Raw genomic sequence first — 17,009 nt, forward strand, 5'->3', positions numbered from 1 at the left:
CAACTAACATGGAGAAAAAGATTGTATGCTCGTGCACGCTCTGCAAGTATCAAATCCTACGCAAGCGTAGGATATGTAATGAGCATGTGCACAAGTAAGGAGAGTTTGCTAGAGAAACTGTACAGAATCTACGATACGACTCCTACGGAAAGAGCATTGATTTTCGCGACATAGCACCTACATCTGAGAGAGAGAGAGAGAGAGAGAGGAGAGAGAGAGAGAGAGAGAGAGAGAGAGAGAGAGAGGATTATGTGTGAAGGTCCGACCAATATAGAGCCAAGGATGGAAGAAAAAAAGGGCTTATAGACAGAAGAAGACGGCATGGAGGAGATGTTGGATGGCTTCTTCCAGACAAGAGAGGAGAACGCTAACGAAGCAGCACTAGAAGTCGTGCGCCTATCTCCTGAAGACATGTTGAGGAAGTTGGCACGTCAACCAATCTATGAAGGCGCCAAAATATATGTGCTTCGTACTTGTCTGGCGTTTTTGAATCTTCACTCAGTGTACGGGTGGTCAGATGCAAGCGTCACTGCTTTGTTTAGGTACGTATTTTACAAAAGAGATTTTCTGATTGCAACGGTGACGTGCTTGGAGAGATTTTTAATTTAATGTGGCTTAAACAGGTTGTTGCGGGCGCAACTTCTCGCGGCTAGCAATGAAATGCCCCCCTCCAGGCCAGACGCAAAGCAACTATTGACCTCAGTTGGCTTGGACTACAACAAGATTCATGCATGTCCAAATGATTGCATTCTTTTTCGCAATGAATTTGCAGATTGTCTGTCGTGTCCTAAGTGCGGAGCAATGCGCTACAAACAAGATGCAGTTGGCGAGACAGTGCCAGCTAAAGTGTTGTGGCATTTTCCTATTATTCCTAGGATAAAAAGCATGTTTCGTTGTGGTTCCATTGCAAAGTTGATGCGGTGGCATTCTACGAATAGATCCACTGACGCAACATTTAGGGAGCTCGCTGATTCAAAGGCCTGGAGGCACATTGAAGATACCTGGCCACATTTTAAGAGTGAACCACGCAATTTGCGTTTGGGAATGGCAATGGATGGAGTCAATCCATTTGGCTTGAGAAGCTCGTCATGGAGCACTTGGCCTATGTGCCTTATCAATTACAACCTCCCGCCGTGGCTTCCATCAAGAAGGGTCTTTTCATATTAAGCTTGATTGTACCTGGTAAGTTCAAGGCAAAAAACATGGATGTTTATCTAGCTCCACTAGTTGACGAACTCCAAGAGTTATGGCATGGGATCGACATAGCAGATACGGTTGAACCAATTGGAAGGGCAAGAAATAAACAAGTATTTGAAGGGCAAGAGCTCCTGGAGGAAAGTTGGTCAAACAACGTCCATACTACTATGACATTAGATGAGGAGGACGAAGGTATGGCAGAGAAAGCTGACAGATATACGAGGGATGACGCAGACAAGGCAGAATTGACACTTGTAGATGAAGATGCAATGGATGAACACAATCTTCCAGAACGAGTTGGGACAGAGTTATGTCTGCAATTAGAGATAGACGATGATACGGTGCAAGATCTTATCGATGATGCCTCACTCGTCGAGGCCTAGGCCTGTAAGTGTTTGTGTGAAGACGTTGATTTCAAATTAAGCTTAAAGTTAATTCAAACAAAGGTGTTCTAACGCTTTATTTTACTTTCTTTGTGCAGGACTTTAGTATGGCAGACCAGTTTCTAGATCCCGCTTCTATGAGTGCAGATGCATTCATGGGCTTCGTCACACGGATGATGCCCAGTCAGATGGCAGAGGCTTCTTAGTACTGGGTAGCCAGAGGCACAGGTACTACGCCTCCAGGCTTCACACCCGAGGGTCCGACGCCTATGGGGGAGACACCTATGGAGGGGACGCCTATTGGGGGGGGGGGGGGGAGACACCTACGGGTACGACGCCTGCGAGGTCTCCCATCACGGCCGCTTCGACACCTAGGGGTGCGGCAGAGGCAGATACGTCCTCATCTCTGCAGCACAGGAGCACTCGCCGATCTCGGCGATCGTCAGGTGGAGGTGGTGGTTGCTGTGAAGAAGGGTCCACAGATGCTTCGACCCCTCCTCGCTCACAACCCCCGTCCTACCCAGGCACACCTCTTGACACATCTCGGACACCTTGGGGGGCACATGATCCTATTGCCTCCAAGCTCTACACTGTACGGGCAGATGGTTCTGTTGACATGGATAGAGTCGGGACTGAGATGAGACAGCGGATTCGCCAGCTCGTGGAGCTGCAGTTTTCGACCAGCATTCTGACGCCTTGGCTTGAGCAGGATGAGGACAAAGTCAGTTATATAGTGGAGACCATCCTGAGAGAGTACCAGCCTGCTCCGAGTTCAAAGACTATTCCGAGGAGGTGGATCAAGGGTGTTGCATGAGACACCGTGAAACATCGACGAGATGCAGCTCGACAGGCTTTCAGGACCGGCTCGCCAAAGCCTTCGGACATCCCACATGAAACGTGGCTGCAGATCAGGGAGGATCAGCGAACAACGGACACGCAGTTCAGACAGTAGCGTCAGGCCGCGCAGATACGACAAATGGCCAGGGAGACATCTCATCTTGGCACCGGAGGCTTCGACACCTTTCGCTATGAGTTTGTGAATTTCTAATCCAATCCTAGATATGGCATTTTTTAAAACGTGATGAATCATGTATTCTTATTACTTTGATTTTTGTATAAACGCAGAATCTTGCGATGCATCGATCCCCGACACGCCAGGAGGAGACAGATGGATATCGCAGAGGTATCTATGAAGTATTGAATGATCTTGATGCTTTAGGAGAGCCTGTAGACTGGGAGGCCTTAGAGTCTCGCTGATCGCTTGAGGTGAGACGTTAATATGTATGAGTTGATTTAATTAAATAAGTATATGTGAAGTAATATCAATACTAATTTTGTGACTTGTCCTATGTGCAGGTTGTGACGCCTAGTCATCAGTGGATTTCATATATATGCTTTGTGAGACACAGACACGCTTTTGTGTCTCTTTTTTGTATAGACATATATAGTTATGGTTATTGTTCAGACAGTTATTGTTTTCCTTATGGTTATGGTTATTGTCATTGTCATTGTATAGACATGGTTATTTCTCTTATTCTTGTATAGACATGGTTATGGTTCTTGTTTTGTTTATGGTTATGTTTAACTTTCTAGTTATGCTTATGGTTATTGTTAATTTTGTTTATGGTTATGGTTATCTACATTATGGTTTTAATCAAAGTGGTTATGGCCGATTATGGTTTTAATTTGGTTATGGTTTTGCACAAATTAAGTTGGTATGGTTATGGTTTTGCACAAAGTCATTTCTTTCATTGGCTTTAAATCTCATGTGAGATCCTACATAAATAGCATGTAGGAGACGTATACATGATATGGTTTTTTTTTTAAAGTTTATGTAAAAACGAAGGGAACTCTTTCAAAATTTCTGTGGGAGCACGGTTGATTTTGGTGCTGCTCACTTTCTTGGGCAAAGGATAGGCAGTCTGACTGTGGCTGTGTCCATCTTTTCACTGGGCACAGGCCAGGCTGCCTATCCTATGCCCAAGAATTTTTTTTTCTCTTATGGTCGTCGCTATGTGCTCGTTACGTCCGTCGAAATACGCGTCGATAATATTACCTTTCGACGCGTATATCGACGCATATAGCGACGGATTCGTAGGGACGCATATATCGACGGACTTTTCAACGAAGTGCGTCGAAACCGACATCGAAGGTCCCCTTTTTTGTTGTAGTGCATTTTGTTATGTACCTCGAGTAAGGACATGGCATGCACATGAAGCACTGCAGAAGAAGAGGCCAACATGGCTCAATTTTCCCAAGCTGCCAGCCCTAGAGAGAGACCAAGCAACAGAAGAATACATGGTGAAAACCCTAACGGGCGCCATGACATTCTTCAGGAGTCTGTCAGATCTCTCCCGTGCAATGCTATATAAGATCTACAGGATGCTACTCACTTGCATACAGGTTTTTAATGATCCTGAGCAGACAGGAGCCCCTTGGCTCTCATTCTTGGAAGGGAACAAAGGCCTTTGCTATGATCTAAGTGGGCAATCCTCAAAGGAAATTCTTTATGAATTTTATGCACGCTACATGTTCTTTCCCTCGCATAATATGATCGCTTTTAAGGAGGCATTCTACACTGGCTTCTTCACCTGACGAACGAAGATATTTGCACCGTTGATAAGCGACCTCGCGTCAAGATTTGTAGGATACTCGGCGGTGGAACTGAAAAATAGAGTTACCATGCAATTTTTGCAAGTGCCAAAAAAAGAATACAAAAGAAGATACCAAAAGGCATTGGAAGCACTGAAAGACCATTTCGCCCGCCGTCAACTCGAAGACTACTTCAGCCCATAAAGCTCTGTCAATGGACGACACAGACGAGGAGGAGGAAAATGTTAGCAACAAGCTAACACGGACACCATTTTTCGAAGTTCTCCTTGTAAAACAATTATTATTTTGATAAATCGAAAATATTGTAACTCCTATTTTCTTGGTAAACTTTATAATTAATGAGCCGGGGCTATAAGCTTCCAGATTGTATCAACTAATCAATTCCAAGCTTCGATAGAACTCCAGATTATTACTTTTGACCACCCAAAAACCTTGGCTAAGGTATAAAAACCAATTTTTGTAAGTTTTATATAAGTTTTTGGATAAGAAATACACAACGTGAGCTAACGACACTCACTTCTCTCCTTCTCGTGCTTTCTACTCCCTCCCCGATTGTCACATTGCGAATACGTTTGTTGCATTGCAACCGCAAGTGAGAGCTCTACGCATTGACATAAGTCATTCATCGTATTTTATAGCTTTTGGCATCGCCAACCCGTAACCTAATTTCATCATAATTAGGAATTTACACTTTTAAATCGAAAACTAAGCATAGGTGGGATATTGGAGCATCATTGGTAAGCATTTAGATGCATTCTGGGTCAAAAACCACTAGGTCAAAAAGCCACTGCGGTTAATAATTGCGATTTTGAAACTTGATCTAAAGTGAGGTTTGAGGCCATAGGCTTGTGTACTTAGGTCTGGTAAACTTGTCCTACAAGTTTCGTTACGTTTGGATGTCATTTGATGTTGTAACGGATATGATTTTCTTGTCGATGAGCGATTGACTTTTAGTGATTTCAATCACTTGAGTGTAACTTCAGTTAGATACGAGTTGTTAATTGTTTTCCAAAAGATTGGCAACCTCTTGTAGCGTCTATGCACTAGTCGAATCAGCTTCATCCCATGGTTTGACAAATTAATTGTGGTTCTCGTTAATACTGCAATAAAATAGGATGGTGAGGTTAAACATGCGTCCCTCTCTCTCTCTCTCTCTCTCTCTCTCTCTCTCTCTCTCTCTCTCAGCCCAACTAAAGCATAGCAAATATATTACACTGCAAACTCGTATCGGGTTGCTCAAGTCTTAGTTTCCTGGTATCTTGTCACCAAAATACATCTTTGTGGTGTTGGCAATTGCTTCAATAAACATCAACTCTAAGAATTGTGGAGTAAGTTTGAGATGGTTTGCTTCCGCTTCCTTCAAGACCCTGTAAAAGTTCGCATCTGCAAGACTTTTCTCTCTTGGTAGATATATTTCATTCTCAATTTTCTGCTGACATTTAATACTCTCGTTTTTCATGATTTTCTGATACATATAACTCATGCTTACTTGTGCATCTTTTTCAGACTCTGTCACATCATTTTTCTTCTGAGTTTCGACTTCTTTTTCCACCATGTTTTACAGCAATAAGGACCTTCATTCTCTTCTCTTCGATAATTCCATCTGTTCATAATTGTGAGCAATGGTCTTTGGAATTGAGGTTTTTGTTACTCTCACACTAATTATCTCAATTTCAGGTGCATATCATGTACAATCTCATTGAATAGCTTCCTTCCTAATTTCATCTACTTGATCAAACTTGTCTATATACACTTTCTGCAAACTATGCACACTACAGAACTGATTAATCTCATGATGAATCTTGTCATACACCCAAGTCTTGTCATAAGTTACACCGTAGTTTAAAATCGTACCATACACGTGCTCCTTTCTCAATGGATTGACAACCTCAATTTTCTCAAAATCTATCATTACACCTGCTTTTGTGCCACAAGGGATGTTTTTAACCCCATCGATCAAAATTGTCACTTGAATTTGCTCGTACCGTGTTATATAAGGTAGCATCAAATGAATGCCTGGATCTAAGATTTAAAAGGGCACCACCCTGCTAGTAGATGCCAACGTCGCCCTCTCTGACTTATGCAAAAAATTCAAATTTGTAGTTGCAACCACCAAAGGAATGATGATCCCCATAGCAACAATGAGGAACATAGGCATATAAGGAGCGATGAGAGGAGCAAGAGGGGCATGCCCTTGTCCTCTCTCTCTCTCTCTCTCTCTCTCTCTCTCTCTCTGGTTGAACACTACTCGTACTCTCTCTCTCCCTCGGCTCCGGGACGTGAATGGGTAGGTGAACAGTCAAGAGAACCTCAGAGACAGGTGCAAATGGTGTTTGAGGTGAGTTGTAAAAAACAGAGATGACCTTGTGCACTTCTAGGTTCTTAGCTTGCGTCCCCCACAGGCCCTGTCATTGCTCATGAGAGAGTGGCGGATGCAGGTCACAACTGAAGGACAGAGCTGCAACAACTTCCTGTTCATGGCAAAACCAACTCATCTCCTTGTCAGTGAGAGAGAGAGAGAGAGAGAGAGAGAGAGATGAGCTGTTGCGATCAAGCGTTACTAGCAAAAGCAAGGAGAACTTTTTGTTACGAACAAGGAGAAAAAGGAGCAGCCTACAATATCCAAAGTAGGATGAACAGATGGCCGAAGCCTTTTTTAGTGCCACTTGGTTTGCTTGAAATTTCATTAAACAAATAACAAAGATAACATAATCTCAAGCACTTGCCATAAGAGCTAAAGAAGAGAGCGACATGAAATCCCTCCTTTCGATCACAAAGCAACCTCACATAGTTGAAATGTAAGCATCTTTACATGTTGTTCAGGTCTCTCCATTCATCATTATCACTATTGCCAACGTATTCACTATGTCTATCCCTCCGATCATCATTTTGTTCGTGAGTCCCTCGATCACCGTCTATTGGCTACGATCGCTTATATATTGGTCCTCTCCATTTCCTTTCACGCAGCCAAGAGGCGAGCTCTGCTTGGCAATAGGGAAGTCCTATTAGAGCAAGGTCTTCTTTGCTACATCCCTAGAGACGGCCACATGCACCCAATCACCATGTCTGAGGATTTTAAGCCTCAATTACATGAGCATTGCTTTTGGATATGAACCACAATAAGCAATATTACAGTAAGTATCAACAGATGTCACATGACAAAAGTCTTACCACAGCAAATGGATAGTGCAGAATCATCAGAGACTCGCATAAGCCATGCACAAATCGGAGAGAAGGCACCTTGCCACACCACCATAAAACGTAGTATCTCATGAGCAAGTAGTGTTTAAAAACACCATTTCAGAGATAAAACAACTTGATGCTTCTGAGCACAACTCTGTGATTGATGAGCTATTCATGATGCCCATGGCCTCAGAGGAAATGACAGCCTTTAGATCCGCTTGCTCTTCACCTTCTCTCGCCTCTTGACACCCTTCTTGCTCTTGTTTCTCGACCATGAGAGTCTTCCCTGCAAAGGTTCTCTGCCAGCCTTCACGCTATTCAGAGGTTGCTGCTTTACTCAGCATCAGTAGGTGCCACATCACCTTCCTTGCTTGTAGCATGTTTCTTTACGACTCTTCAGAGCATGCTACGGACGCAGCGGGCACGTTGCAGATCAACTAACCAAGAAGGTCCTCATAGACGTTGCACACACATGCATACACAGTGAGTCGTGTAGCATATATACGAAGGAGAGAGCGGGGAGAGAGAGAGAGAGAGAGAGAGAGAGGCCGTGGGGGCAAAAACTGGAGGCCCGATGTCAAAAGCAGGCGCACACACAGGCACAATTGTGCCCCAGCCCACAAATATTAGAGCGACTATGCTTGCAATCACTGCCGCCCACCTTCCATCTCTCTCTCTCTCTCTCTCTCTCTCTCTCTCTCTGGTGTAACACTGCTCGTACACTCTCTCTCTCCCTCAGCTTCGGGACGTGAATGGGTAGGTAAACAGTCAAGAGCACCTCAGAGACATGTGCAAATGGTGTTTGAGGGGAGTCGTAAAAAACAGAGATGACCTTGTGGACTTCTAGGTTCTTAGCTTGTGTCCCCATCGAGTGTTAGAAAAAATCCGGGGTCTAGTGTATTTTAACCGGCTGAAAGTATAAAATCCCGGTTAGATTTTGAGCTTGCCTTTAAGAAAACCGGCAAATTTACACAAGTTTTAGTGTAATTACCAGCAAAAGCTTCAAATTTTGACCTAAAAACCGGGAGAATTTCAAGTTTGCCCTTTTTTTGTTTGGTTAGCTAAAATGTGTTTTTCTAGCTCTAGCCCCATCATTGCTCATGAGAGAGTAGCGGATCACGTCCAGCTCAAGGGCAGATCAGCTGCAGCAACTTTGTTTTCATGGCGAAACCAACTCATCTCCTTGTCTGCGAGAGAGAGAGAGAGAGAGAGAGAGAGAGAGAGAGAGAGCTCCCCCTATAAGGGGTTGCCTTCAAGCGTTAGTAGCAAAAGCAAGCAGAACTTTCCATTACAACCAAGGAGAAAAGGGAGTAGCCTACAATATCCAAAGTAGGATGAAGAGATGGCCGAAGCCTCTTTTAGTGCCACGTGGTTTGCCTGAATTTTCATTAAACAAACTACAAAGCTAACATAATCTCAAGCACTTGCCATAAGAGCTAAAGAAGAGAGCGACATGAAATCCCTTCCTTTCAATCACTAAGCAACCTCACTAGTTGAAATGTAAGCATTTTTACATGTTGTTCAGGTCTCTCCAGTCATCATTATCAGTATTGCCAACATATTCTCTATGTCTCTCCCTCCAATCATCATTTTGTTCGTGAGTCCCTCGATCACCATCTAGTGGCTACTATGATCCCTTACATATTCGTCCTCTCCATTTCCTTTCATGCAGCCAAGAGGCAAGCTCTGCTTGGCAATAGGGAAGTTGTATTAGGGCAAGGTCTGCTTTGCTACATCCCTAGAGACGGCCACATGCACCCAATCACCATGTCTGAGGATTTTAAGCCTCAATTACATGATCATTGCTTTTGGATATGAACCAAAAATAAGCACTATTACATTAAGTATCAATAGATGTCACAAGACAAAAGTCCTAATACCACAACAAATGGATAATGCAAGAATCATCAGAGACTCGCATAAGTCATGCACAAATCGGAGAGAAGGCACCTTGGCACACCACCATAAAACGTATTATCTCATGAGCAAATATTGTTTAAAAACACCATTTTGGAGATAAAACAACTTGATTCTTCTGAGCACAACTCTGTGATTGATGAGCTATTCCTGATGCCCACGGCCTCGGAGGAAATGACAGCCTTTAGATCCGCTTGCTCTTCACCTTCTCATGCTTCTTGGCACCTTCCTTGCTCTCCTTCTCGACCGTGAGAGTCTTCCCTGCAAGTTCTCTGCGAGCCTTCACGCTATTCAGATCGTGCTGCTTTACCTCAGCATTAGGCAGGTGCCGCATCACCTTTCTTGCTTGTAGCATCTTTCTTCACGAGTCTTCATAGCATGGCCGCATCCGGCATGTTGCAGATCATCCAAGCAACAAGGTCCTCATAGACGTCGCACACACATGCATACACAGTCAGTCGTATAGCATACGTAGGAGAGAGCGGGGAAGGTGTTGGGGTATAAAGCCCAATGTGGTCGACCAGGTAAGTGGGCGGGCCGCCAGGTATGTACACATATTCTTTTGTAAAAACCTAATAAGAACTCACTATGCTCTGCACATTACAGTAGAGCGAGTTCACCATATCGTCGTGCTCTTCTTCTCGCACTCTCTCTCGCGTCGCACTTCCGCTCGTACTCCTTCAACTGGTATCAGAGCTCAGATCGAGGCTCGGGGCAGCACTGCAAGAGGCTAGAGTCACCAGCTCAGATTGGAGTGAAATTCGACAGGCGAAGACACGGCCCCAAATCTCGTGGGCAAGCCTGAAGGGCTTGGTGTGCTCAGAATTTCATTCTGAGGTCATCTCGATCACCGTTCGGCTTTCACAAAGGTCTGCGCAGGCCATTTTCGACTACGTGGTCTCGACGGGTGCAGATCCGACTCTGCAAATTTGGGATTTTCGGCCTACGACTACAGGTGCTGAGGATGTCGACACTCCCAGAGTGTTGGTTTGTGGCTGTCTACACATCGAAGGACGGCTCACAGTTCTTGGAGGCGTGTCACATACGACACGGGCGCATCTACACACAGACTGTAGGCGACATCCACTAGTTCATCAGGTAGCTTGTGTTTGCTGCTTGATATTCCAGATTTCATCCTGACATTGCAGGTACTTCCACATGGGATGTATTATCAGAGATGATGTATGTCTGTTGAGGGTTTGCTGGCTGTGAGTCACGCAACAAACAACCGCCGCAGCGGTTACAGCATACAGTGGGAAATTTGTGGATGTATGACTTTGTGGGAAGTCTATGTACTGTCAAATTTACTGCAGCCTTTGTTGAGGGTCGAGTGAGGTTTTATTGAGCTAGGGGATTCTCGAATGTTAAGATCCTTTCGGTGATACAGGTCTTGGAGTGATCCCTCGAGCACCCTTAGATAGGCAGCTAGGATGTATTGACTGTGAGTTAGACAGTTGGGATTGCATCTTTGCTTTACTGTCGTTGAGGCATTGTCGCAGTCTATGATCACAGGACAGTGACAGACAGTACAGGTGCAGGACAGGTTTACCCGCAGCTTACAGTGTCAGAGAGACAGTGTTTTTTTTTTTGAGCTATTTTTGGTCTGTTTTTTAGTACACCAGAGCCATTTTACACAGGAGACTCTGCCGAAATTTATGCAGAATCTGAATCTTTCTTGGTTCATTTGACAGGTTGATATTGGTTCAGAGGTTAGTTTACAGGGGAAACTCTGCCGAATTTTTCCCAAGAAAGTAAACCACTGTGAAGCGTAGCTATGGCTGGATCACACGAGACTGCTCTTTACAATATCAAGAAGCTGGATGGAACCAATTTCCCATTGTGGAAGAAGCAGATTTGACACGTGTTGGTACAAAAGAAGCAGATAAAACCTATAAAGCTCAAGGGGATAAAACCAGAAGATATGGACGAAGATGAATGGAGCGAAATGGATGAATTATCACTTTCTACCATTATGCTGACTTTGGCAGAAAGCGTTTACTTCAATGTAGCAGACGAGATGTCGGCTTATCAAGCATGGTTAAAGCTGAGTGATCTTTATGAGAAGCAGAGTGAAGCTTCACAGGTATACTGGCTTAAGAAGCTTGTTGACTTGAAGATGAAAGAAGGGACACCTATGTCCAATCATCTGAATGAATTCAACACAATCTATAGTCAGTTGTCAGCTCAAGGTGTCAAGTTTGATGAACCTGTTAGAGATATGTTCCTGTTGATCACATTGCCGGAAAGTTGGGACACTTTTCGCACAGCTTTGAGTAATTATGCACCTCCAGATGGTTTGAACATAGCACGTGTAGAAGGAAGTCTGCTTACCGAAGAAACCAATAGAAAGACAATGGACAAAGGCAAAGGAACAACCTTAGTTGTCAGGGGAAGGACCAAAGAAAAGTACAAAGGTGGAAAGAGGAATCAGTCTCGTAGCAAGTCCCGCAGTGCTAAAGGCAAGAGTGACATAGAATGCTACCATTGTGGAAAGAAGGGTCACATGAAAAGAGACTGCAGAGAATGGAAAGCAGAAAAAGGCAAAGAGAAAGCTGAAGACCATGGTGAGAAGAACAAGTCCTCAGTGAAGATTCAAGAAATAAATGTGACAAACACTGTTGCAGAGGATGACAGTCTAGTGTCAGGAGACATCTACTTCTTGAAGAATACAATGGACTCGGCTCTTCTTACAGCATCTGATGGAAATGCACTGAGTGACTGGATTATAGACTCAGGGGCATCACTTCATGTGTCTCCAAACAAGGAGTGGTTTACCTCTTATGTGACCACTAAAGATCATGTTCGGCTAGGCAATGGGCAGACATGTGAGATCTTAGGTGTTGGAGATGTTCAATTGAAGTTTTAGAATGGCTCTTCTTTCACGCTGAAGAATGTGAGACATGTCCCCGCAATTACAAAGAGCTTGATCAGCACAGGTTTACTTGATGATGCTGGCTACGTCACCACTTTTGGACAGAACATGTGGAAGATATCCAAGGGTTCTATGACAGTAGCACATGGAGTAAAGTCTGGAGGACTTTACATGATTTATGTATCAAATGTCTCTAAAAATGTAATCAATGTAACCGAGCAGCCGAACATTTCTTTGTGGCATAGCCGGTTAGGACATATGTCCAAGAAGGGAATGGAAATCTTGTCTCGTTCTGGTTATTTGCCTGGCTTTCCATTTAATGATTTTGAATTCTGTGAACATTGTCTGTATGGTAAGCAAACACAGTAGCCACATAAGCATAGAAGCAGTAGAAGAGATACATAGTTGGCACTTGTTCATAGTGATTTGTGTGGACCTATGCCTAACCTATCTCTAGGGGGAGCTTCTTACTTTATGACATTTATAGATGATTACTCGAGGAAAGTATGGGTTTACTTTCTCAAGCACAAGGATGAAGCGTTTAGTGTTTTCAAAACGTTTGTGACACTTGTGGAGAATCAGAGTGGCAAGAAGCTTAAATGCTTACGCACTGACAATGGTGGAGAGTATGTTTCAAAGGCCTTTTAGGACTTTTGTGAGTCAAAAGGTATAAAACGTGAACTTACTGCTCCTTACAATCCTCCTCAAAATGGTGTTGCTGAGAGGATGAATAGGACCATACAAGAGAAGGTCAGAAGTATGTTGTCTAATGCACAGCTTCCAAATGGGTTTTGGGCTGAAGTTGTATCAACAGTTGTTCATCTTGTAAATAGATCTCCTAGCAAGGTTTTGCAGAAGGATTCAGTGCCAGAGATGGTATGGTCAGGCAAAATGCCCTCATACAAGCATCTCAGAGTCTTTGGCTGTGAGGCATATACTCACATTCCAAAGGAATTTAGGAACAAACTTGAGCCAAAGAGTAAAAAGTGCATCTTTCTAGGCTATGGTAATTCTGGTGAGATGGGGTACAGACTTTGGGATCCCGAATCCAGAAAGGTTGTCCGCAGCAATGATGTTCACTTTAATGAATCCAAATATCATTCTAAACCAGAGAGGGTTGAGGAGATTAGAAGAGTTGTCTTCCAAGAAGATGGACCTGCACGTGCAAAACAAAATGTCAGGGCTCAAGAGGAGCAAGGACAGGATAGAGTGGAACCACAGGTTTGTGGCTGAGCCTGAGCCACCTATTGTGCGTAGATCTCGACGTGTCACGCGACCTCCTGATAGGTATGTTCCATCTATGAACTATGTCATGTTGACTGATTGCAATGAGCCTTCATGTTACAAGGAAGCAGTGCAAATGAAGGGCTCCGGGAATTGGCAATTGGCCATGCAGTCAGAGATGACAGCTCTGCATAAAAACAAGACATGGAAGCTAGTTAAATTACCACAGGGCAAAAAGGCTCTACCTTGTAAATGGGTTTACAGGTATAAGATCACCGCTCATGATAGTCAGCCAAAGTACAAAGCAAGGCTTGTTGCCAAGGGCTTTAAGCAAGAACAAGGCATTGACTTTGATGAAGTCTTCTCTCCGGTGGTCAAGATGACTACATTGAGATGCTTTCTTGCATTGGTTGCCATATTAGATTTGGTGTTGCACCAAATGGATTTCAGGACAGCGTTCTTGCATGGTGATTTAGATGTGGAAATTTACATGCAGCAGCTAGAAGGGTTTGTTGAGAAAGGCAAGGAAGATTGGGTATGCCAGTTGTTAAAGAGTCTTTATGGCTTAAAACAATCACCAAGGGCATGGTACCATAAATTCCACAAGTTTATGCTTTCTCAAGGCTACAAACGTAGTGAGTTCGATCATTGTCTATATACAAAGAAGGCTAAGGATGGCAGTTGGCTGATCCTTATTTTGTATGTGGATGACATGTTGATTGCTGGCAAGCACTTGGAAGAAATTTCAGCTTTGAAGTCAAAGATGGCAAAATCGTTTGACATGAAAGACATGGGTGAGGCAAGTCATATACTTGGTATGCGCATTGAGAGAGACAAATCAAGGAAGTTGATTTGGTTATCTGAAACAGAGTATATTGACAAGGTTTTGCAACGTTTCAATATGGAGAAGGGAAAGGCATTGAGTGTTCCATTGCCACCATATGTGAAACTTAGCAAACAAGATTGTCGCGTGTCTGAGGAAGAACAGGCTGAAATGGATAAGATTCCATATGCGTCTGCAGTGGGTAGTTTGATGTATGCAATGATTGCTACTCGCCCAGACATTGCATTTGCAGTGGGAGTAGTAAGTCGATACATGTCAAACCCAGGCAAGAAACATTGGGAGGCAGTGAAAGGAATATTGAGATACCTGAAAGCTACAAAGAGTATGCGTATATGCTATGGGAGTCAGGAGCTAAGTGTAAAGGGTTTTACAGACTCAGATTATGCAGGTGACTTAGACAACCGAAGGTCTACGTCAGGGTATGTCTTTACATTGGCTGGTGGAGTAGTATCATGGCATTCTAGATTACAAGATTGTGTTACTCAGTCTACTACAGAGGCTGAATATGTTACAGCATCAGAGGCATGCAAAGAATCAATTTGGCTTAATCGACTAGTAACAGATTTGGGAATCAAAGAAGAGATGCCTGTGTTATATTGTGATAGTCAAAGTGCTATACAATTGGATCGCAATCCAGTTTATCACTCAAAGACAAAGCATGTGGATGTGAAGTATCATTTCATCAGGGAAATGCTCGAGGATAAGCAACTTCAACTTGTCAAAGTTCACACCACAGAAAATCCTGCAGGACTTCCATCAGAGAGCTTTGCGCATTTTCGCAAGCAGTTAGGTGTAGGGTAGTACATCACTTCTCTACATCTCTTGTATATTAGCTTGTATAGTAGCTTTTCTAGTTTGATGTATGCAATGATTGCTACTCGCCCAGACATTGCATTTGCAGTGGGATTAGTAAGTCGATACATGTCAAACCCAGGCAAGAAACATTGGGAGGCAGTGAAAGGAATATTGAGATACCTAAAAGCTACAAAGAGTATGCGTATATGCTATGGGATTCAGGAGCTAAGTGTAAAGGGTTTTACAGACTCAGATTATGCAGGTGACTTAGACAACCGAAGGTCTACGTCAGGGTATGTCTTTACATTGGCTGGTGGAGCAGTATCATGGCGTTCTAGATTACAAGATTGTGTTACTCAGTCTACTACAGAGGCTGAATATGTTGCAGCATCAGAGGCATGCAAAGAATCAATTTGGCTTAATCGACTAGTAACAGATTTGGGAATCAAAGAAGAGATTCCTGTGTTATATTGTGATAGTCAAAGTGCTATACAATTGGCTCGCAATCCAGTTTATCACTCAAAGACAAAGCATGTGGATGTGAAGTATCATTTCATCAGGGAAATGCTCGAGGATAAGCAACTTCAGCTTGTCAAAGTTCACACCACAGAAAATCCTGCTGATCTACTACAAAAGGACTTCCCTTAGAGAGCTTTGCGCATTTTCGCAAGCAGTTAGGTGTAGGGTAGTACATCACTTCTCTACATCTCTTGTATATTAGCTTGTATAGTAGCTTTTCTCACACTTAAAGTACCACATTGGACTTTAAGTGGGAGGTTGTTGGGGTATAAAGCCCAATGTGGTCGCCCAGGTAAGTGGGCGGGCCGCCAGGTATGTACACATATTCTTTTGTAAAAACCTAATAAGAACTCACTATGCTCTACACATTACAGTAGAGCGAGTTCACCATATCGTCGTGCTCTTCTTCTCGCACTCTCTCTCGCGTCGCACTTCCGCTCGTACTCCTTCAGAAGAAAGGAAGGGAGGGAGGGAGGGAGGGAGGCCGTGGAGGCAAAAGCTATGTTGGAGGCCTCATGTCAAAATCATGCGCACACATAAGCACAAGTGTGCCCCATCCCATCAATATTAGAGCGACTACGCTTGCAAGCATTGTTGTCCACCTTCAAGCTCTCTCTCTCTCTCTCTCTCTCTCTCTCTCTCTCTCTCTCTCGGTAGCCTGTTCGCCATTCGCCTAGCTCGCTTAAGTGGCTGTTCATCTCTCACAGGGACCAGGTAGTGGGTGCTCTTTAGTAGGCTCAGGAAATTATAAAGAACACCTTCAACGATGGTGACAATCATTAGGAGACTCTTATTTTCAATTTATATGCACTCTTTTTGTGATTTTTCTCTACAGATTTGTATTGAGTCGGCATTAATTTGAAAGTTAGAGAGAGAGAGAGAGAGAGAGAGAGAGAGAGAGAGAGAAGCTCGTGGAAGGTAGGGGAGGCCCTGAGTGCTAGTGAGTTTGCAAGGGACAAGACCCTTGGCACCCCAAACAAGGACCAGGCAGTGGCTGTATGTGCTGGATAGTGGGGCGACAACATATGTGCATGACAGTGCCATTGCTATCAAGGACCAAGTACTGGGTGCTCTTTAGCAGGCTCAGGAAATTATAAGAGCACCTTCCTCACCAATATTCCCGGCAGCTCCCGACTCACCACCGAATTCTCTTTCACTGTCGCCTGGCATGCTTGAATTTGTTTCCCCATAAATATAGAGTAATATAGATTCATCTAACGGAAGCCAACAAAAAATTGATGAGTGTGCCTCTGTTGGGACCCGCAATGAAGGTGCCATTCCCATCAGCTATTGCCATGTGGTAGCAGTATGCTAGTCACCTATCTCTACTCGATTGCATGCATAGCACACAAACCTTCTCCAATCTGTGTAGTTCATCTGGCCCAACCTTGGCTCTGTGTGTGTGTGTGTGTTTTGTCCACTTTCCTGCACCTTTGCAACCTCTAATGCTTTCCGTAAATCA

The 17,009-nt window shown here is 43.8% G+C and overlaps 1 pseudogene; it reads right to left on the reverse strand.

The window, feature by feature from the left end:
- Positions 1-5,436: 5,436 nt before the first annotated feature.
- LOC147428476 (uncharacterized) lies at positions 5,437-6,213 on the reverse strand (annotated as a pseudogene).
- Positions 6,214-17,009: the final 10,796 nt, after the last annotated feature.

The sequence above is a fragment of the Adiantum capillus-veneris genome, chromosome 23, assembly GCF_014529385.1.
Source record: "Adiantum capillus-veneris isolate H3 chromosome 23, ASM1452938v2, whole genome shotgun sequence".
NCBI lineage: Eukaryota > Viridiplantae > Streptophyta > Polypodiopsida > Polypodiales > Pteridaceae > Adiantum > Adiantum capillus-veneris.